Source organism: Mus caroli, chromosome X (assembly GCF_900094665.2).
Source record: "Mus caroli chromosome X, CAROLI_EIJ_v1.1, whole genome shotgun sequence".
Taxonomy (NCBI): Eukaryota; Metazoa; Chordata; class Mammalia; order Rodentia; family Muridae; genus Mus; species Mus caroli.
In genome coordinates, this window is record NC_034589.1 from 9512228 (window position 1) to 9519476 (window position 7249).

The window sequence follows — 7249 nt, forward strand, 5'->3', positions numbered from 1 at the left end:
ACTGAACCTTCATGCAATCAGACGTGCCTTCCACAGGATGCCAACGGCAAGCTATCCTCTGTGCAGTGCTTAGCCTCGCAACCCATGGCATAACGCACCATTATAGGTTGGTCTGTGCACGAGGAAAGTTGCCTGTCTTTGGATACTACAGTGCTGTGTGACAATAACTGCTAGATGGCCTAGGGTGAACTCTATGAGCAAGGCCAGCCAGGTTTTAAAGAAAAATTTTAGTGGAGAAATCATGATCACCCTGTCACATGCAATGAGGAAACGTCAGCGATGTGCAAGGGCTGATCAATGATCATTGAGTCTCTCTCATCCCAGTGCAATGGATCCGCAGATCCATGGGATGCAAGAGCAGAGAACTCAGATGCCGAACCAAATTTTAGGGGAGGCCCCTTATTCAATGGCCACAAGTGCTTGAATGATAATGACCTTGTCACGTTTCTGTTGAGATCTGAGTTTGCAAACCAATCATAGCATAAACACTATCCCACAACATAAGGCTGCGCCAAACAATATAGCCCCCACCCACTCCTTAAAATAATAAATTACAAAGACAAGCCAAGAGGTAAAATCTTCAAGGGTTACTGGTTCCACTCTGGTCCCATTGAGGTTCAGGATCTGTATCTGCAGCCGCGTCTGCAACCTTTCCGGCTCCTGTGACCAGTTCCCCTTCAGGTGATTTGATAGGTCCGTACTCCCTAGTCTCAATCATCAGGAGCAAGAGGATCTTGGGGTTCATCTTGCTCTTTCACGGTCCTTGTCAGTCGTGTCTGTACCCAAAATGGATTTTCTTCTCCCTGTGGAAAAAACACAAATAGCTCCCCGGGATCTGATTAAAATAGGATCTGGGCCATACCATTTACTATCAAAAACATTTTTCCATTTGACCATTTCCTTTGGCCTATCGGGCTCCGAACTATGACAATCAGCCGCAGAGAGACCATGCTCATCAAGATTTAAAAAATTAATAGTAAAGAGTGCTATGGAAACAGCTACTCTTGGTACTGGGGATATCGCGTCTTCCACAATTCCCCTTCTTTGTTTTATTAAATAAGCTTTTATAGTGCNATGAGCACGTTCCACAATGCCTTGTCCTTGCGGATTGTAAGGAAGGCCAGTCAGATGTGAAACATTCATTTGATGGCAAANTTGTTGAAACTTATTAGAAACATATGCTGGCCCATTGTCAGTTTTTAGAATTTTAGGTTTACCCCAAGCACTCCATGCCTNTAGGCAGTGCTGTATTACATGTGAGGCTTTTTCACCTGTNAAAGGTGTGGCAAACATGNTGCCAGAACAAGTGTCAATTGACACATGTAAGTANTGANTTCTTCCAAAAGAAGGAACATGTGTGACATCCATTTGCCAGACCTGTAATGGTCTTATACCACGTGGGTTTATTCCCACATGAGGAGTAGGCAAAAATCCACAGCAATTTTGGCATTGAATGACAATTTCCCTAGCTTCCTTTCTAGTCAAATTAAATCGGCGGCATAAAGTTTCAGGCGTCACATGAAAGCATTTATGAAATTCTGTTGCTGTTTCTAACTGTGAAGGCAATGCTGCGACTATAAGCTTTGTTGCTTTATTAGCCAAATCATTTCCATAGGACATTGGATATGGGAGGCCCGAATGTGCCCTAATATGGGTCATGTAGACAGGATGTCTTCTATTAATTAAGGCAGACTGTATTTGTTGGAAAATGTTAGCAACTCTGCTAGAGGATTTTATTAATCTTGCTGCTTCAAGAATATTAACTGCATTCACCACATAAGCAGAATCAGACACAATATTAAGAGGTCCTGGGAACACCCCAAGGACTTCTAAGACTATAAAACATTCCACAACTTGAGGTGATGTTTCATTATATTGTTTAGACACTACTTCACCATCAACCACATAAGCNCCTATGCCTGTTTTTGACCCATCAGTATAGACTACAGTCCCATCCTTAAGTGGACTTGTGGCTGTTACTTGTGGAAATACTATGGCTTGATTTAAAGCAAATCGTAAAATAGGGTGTTTTGGATAATGGTTATCAATTTGTCCTGAAAAGGTAGAAANTAAAACTGCCCAATCATTAGATGTGGCAGCTAAAATTTGAACCTGTGCAGAGGTATACGGTACAATCAAAAGATAAGGTTCTCTTCCAAAATGAGTAATAGCTGCTTTTAACCCTCGAAGTGCGAGTTGTGCAACTGCATTAGGGTACCAATCTATTATTTAAGCTGGAGATGCATTTGGATGAACCCATAATAAGGGTTCATTTTGCCACAAAACTGCTGTTGGCAATTGGGCTGTCTTAAGGACACACAAGTCAAAAGGCTGTGACTCATCAATGTGTTGCAATTGAGCCTCCTGCAAGGCATCTTCTACAATTTGTAAAACCTGAGCATCAGCGGGAGTAAGTGCCCTGGAGGAGGAGATGTGAGGGTCTCCTTCCAGGATATCAAATAAAGGCTTTAATTCTGCAGATGAGATTTTCAAAAATGGTCTCAACCAATTTATATCCCCTAACAATTTCTGAAAATCATTTAAGGTATAAAGACAATCTCTGCGAATTNCTACTTTCTGTGGAACAATCTTTTCAGGATAAATGACTGACCCCAAAAATGCTCCCATCTTAGCAATTTGCACCTTTTCTGTGGCTATATGCAATCCCCATTGTTCCAATGTTCTAACCAAAATGGGGAATGCTTCTTGTAATATATTCAAATCTTTACTACACATTAAAATATCACCCATGTAATGCACCAAAAACAAGGAGGGAAACTGTTCTCTAATTGAACCTAAAGCTAGCTGTACGTATAATTGACATATAGTGGGGCTATTTGCCATCCCCTGAGGCAGAACCTTCTACTGATATCTCTTGTCAGGTTCTAAATGATTAATTGCCNAGATGGTAAAAGCAAATCTTTGTCTATCCTGAGGACACAAGGGGATGGAAAAGAAACAATCTTTAATATCTATCACTATAATTTCCCAATGCTTAGGTAAAGCTGAGAGCAGTGGCAATCCTCACTAAACCGAGCCAAACAAGCGCATTTGAGCATTAATGGCTCTCAGATCATGCAAAAGTCTCCATTTTCCTGACTTCTTTTTGATTACGAAAATAGGAGTATTCCAAGGTGATGTAGAAGGTTCTAAATGCCCACACCGCAGCTGCTCATTGACCAATTTTGTAGCTGCTTCTAATTTTTCAGAGGATAACGGCCATTGAGGAACCCACACAGCTTCCTCTATGAGCCACGGTATGGGTATTATACCCTCAATGGCCCCTAGGAAAAACCCAGGCCTCTTCTTCCTATATNACCTTCTTGAGGGATTAACTCCAATCTACCCTGTTCTTTCTTTCCCAGCCCTTTTCCTTCTTTATAACCCATCTTCATCATCATTTCTGTGGCTGGCAAAGAATATTCATTAGCCAAGACCAGTCCTAAAGCTTGTAAGATATCTCTTCNCCAAAGATTAACAGGGAGAGGTAAAACATAAGGAACAAATTGTCCTGATTGACCTTCAGGAGCCTGCCACCTTAAGGAGCGTGAACTAATTGTAGGGCTGGCCTCATACCCTAAACCTTGTAAAGAGTGAGATGACTGTGTGACGGGCCAAGATTTCAGCCACCAACGAGAGGAGATAATACTCTTATCAGCTCCTGTATCTAAAATGCCTTTAAAGGTTTTTCCTTCTATTAATAATTCTAGGGAGGGTCTGGACTCAAGATTCATGATCAAATAGGCTGAGTCATTTCCAGAGGAGCCAAACTTTCTGGTTCCTCGAGGGAGACCAGAAGAGGGAAATTGGTCATGCAGACTTGGCAGGACTACTAATTGAGCAATCCTGTCTCCTGATGAAATGGAGAAAACACCCTGAGGGCTAGAACAGAGAACTTGAAGTTCCCCCTCATAATCTTGATCTACAACTCCAGGGTGAACAATAAGCCCTTTTAAAGTTAGGGAAGAGCGACCTAATATCACCCCCACACTTTGTCTTGGCAGGGGTCCTTTAAAGTCTGTAGGGACAGGCTGTACACCCATTTGTGGCATTAACATGATTCGGGAGGCAGAACGGAGGTCCAATCCTGCCAAGCCTTCTGTAGCCCTACAGACTGTGGGGTCCATCTGTTGATCACTGGAGTCCCATATGTTTTGGGGCCCTGAGACCTGGGGCCCTGATACCTGTTTTTTGACTCCTTCTCACTTCCTTTCCTCTGAATAGGCTGTCCTCTAATGTCCCTAACTGAACGACACTCATTAGACCAATGATAACTTTTTCCCACATATTGTGCACAGCCCTGGTGCCCACCGCCAGGCGGGGGCACGACAATCCTTCTTTAAATGTCCTGGCTTACCACAGTTATAACAAACTCTGCACTCCGCTATATTCGAGTGCTTTTGCCCTTGCAGGAAGGCAGCTTCCAAACATCCATTAGAGCGCAGTCCTCCAAGCTCTCAGCAAATCCTTAGCCAGTCCTGCAGTCCTTTGCTCTTTCTTGGTGTAATTGCTGTCCTGCACTCCTGTGTAGCCTGTTCAAAGACCAGCTGCTCTATTAGGGGCATTGACTGCTCAGGATCCCCAAAGATTCTTCCTGCAGCATCCATCATCCTGGCTACAAATTCTGAAAATGGCTCTTGAGGTCCTTGTATAATCTTTGTCAGATGTCCTCCTGCCTTTCTTTTCCTTGAAAGTGCATTCCACGCCTTAATGGCAGCAGGAGAAAACTGAGCGTATGCTCCCCAATTATAATTTGTCTGATTAGCTGCATATGGTCCCTGACCTGTCAGCAGATCAAACGTCCAATTTCTCTGATCACCTTCAGCGGCGGCATTAGTCCTTGCTTGCGTTTGAGAGGTGTCATAACATAAGGCTTTCCATTCTAAATACTGCACCATATTGGTGAGCACAGCCTTTGCCACCATTTGTCAGTCTCCTGGAGTCATGGCCAAAGTAGCAAGTCTTTTGACTTGAGATAAAGTAAAATTGGCACTAACTCCATAATTACGGACCGACTCAGCAAGTTCTTTGATCTGTATGTGCTCCACAGATGTGTGAACACATCCTCCATCTGCTGCCTCAAAGATAGGAAACATCTGTTGTAATTTTTGCCGCTTGTCTCGGGGGATAAAAGAATCTGAGCAAAAATTTTCTGCATAAGGTGGAGGAGCGCTAGGGCTCGGAGACCGAACCATGCCCTGACTTAAACCACCATTTCCTTTTAACTTCCTCCTTGGCTCACTATTTCTACCCTCATCAGGGTGGTATCTTTCTTCCCCATAGTGGGCTTCTTCTTCCTCTAAGTCTTTTTCCTCCAAGGGACTAAGTTCTTCACTTGAGCTTGAGCTATCAAGTCCTAAACCCTCAATTTCTTTTAACGAATAAAGTTTCTTCCTCTCGGGGGACTCCTTCTCCTTCTCTTTTCTCTTCTCCCCTTTATCTTTCCTCCTCTTTCTCTCTCCCTTCTTCTTTTTCTCTCCCAGAGCATCCTTTCCCTTTTCTCTCTCTTCCTCGGATCCAGAATCCTTGGAAGGGCCTTGTTTCTTAAATATACCCTTTCTTTGAGCTCCCAATCTTCTACCCTGCTCTGTTTCTGACATGCTGTCTTGAACCTCCTTCAGCATTCCCTGTCCTGCTTTCACTATAAGGAAAAGGATAAGTGCTACAAGAACAATTACAAAGGCTTCCATTGCCCCTTCTAATTGTAGAGAAAGACCAGAACCAAACNTGCCTCTCAGAACCTTAAAAAACCAACCTGACTGTAGTTCTGAATCCGCCCCGTGAACGGAGGGTCTCCTCAGCGCTGGCAATGGTAAGGCAATTTCCGGGTTTCGGCACCAATTCTCACATGCACTATTGTCTCGCCAGCAAGAACACATGCGTGAGAAACCGGATCCTTCTGCAGCAACTTTATTACATCAGTTTCAACATGAAGAGGAAGACCCTAAGCACCAAAAATGTGCTGCTTATATACATCTTAGTGTGACATGTCCACACCTGATTGGCTGCTCTCCCAGAGCCTTATCACCACGCCCTGGGATGGGCTGTGACTTGGCACGAAAACACTCTTGCACATGCACACATTGCTTGTTTACCAATTAAGCCACGCAGGCACAGCAGAAGCCGCTTCCCACAGTTTTGAAGCAAAGGACTGTCCAAGTGTTCAGCAGTATCTATCAATTTGCTAAGTTTTGGAAGCTGTGTTAGGCTTTCTATATATTTTCAGTTAATATCAGTCATCCTTGGATTTCTGATGGTGTTGAAAAAGTACATAGTCTCCTAGACAACTCAGACTTTCTAGTTTTAGAGTAACAAATTTGAAAGGATGGTTTTCAGATGACATACAATCTAATACCAGGACATACCCAGGTACAAAACTATAGTATTTTAAGTTAGGATAGAGGACAGTGTTCAAGTTTATTAGCAAAAATGATGGACTGGGTGTTCGGTCTATCTTATACCATGTAATGTACAAAATGGTAATAGTTGTGTTCAATTTATATTTTGAGAGAAAGGTTTTTTTTTTAATTAGGTATTTATTTCATTTACATTTCCAAGGCTATCCCAAAAGTCCCCCCCACCCACCCCCACCAACTCCTCCACCCACTCACTCACACTTCTTGAACCTGGTGTTCCCCTGTACTGAGGCATATAAAGTTTGCATGACCAATGGGCCTCTCTTTCCACTAATGGCGGACTAGGCCATCTTCTGATATATATGCAGCTAGAGACACAAGCTCTGGGGGGTACTCATTAGTTCATATTGTTGTTCCACCTATAGGGTTGCAGAAACCCCCAACTCCTTGGGTACTTTCTCTAGCTCTTGCATTGGGGGCCCTGTGATCCATCCAATAGCTGACTGTGAGCATCCACTTCTTTGTTTGCTAGGCCTCAGCATATTCTCAGAAGAGACAGCTATATCAGGGTCCTTTCAGCAATATCTTGCTAGTGTATGCAATGTTGTCAGCACTTGGAGGCTGATTATGGGATGGATCCCTGAATATGGCAGTCTCTAGATGTTCCATCCTTTCGTCTCAGCGCCAAACTTTGTCTCTGTAACGCCTTTCATGGGTGTTTTGTTCCCAATTATAAGAAGGGGCAAAGGATCCACACTTTGTCTTTGTTCTTGAGTTTCATGTGTTTTGTAAATTGTATCTTTTATCTTGGGTATTCTAAGTTTCTGGGCTAATATCCACTTATCAGTGAGTACATATCATGTGAGTTCTTTTGTGATTGGGTTACCTCACTC

The 7249-nt window shown here is 43.1% G+C and overlaps 1 pseudogene; it reads right to left on the reverse strand.

Moving 5' to 3' along the window:
- Positions 1 to 839: 839 nt before the first annotated feature.
- Positions 840 to 5879, reverse strand: LOC110287083 (annotated as a pseudogene).
- Between the last annotated feature and the right edge of the window lie 1370 nt (positions 5880 to 7249).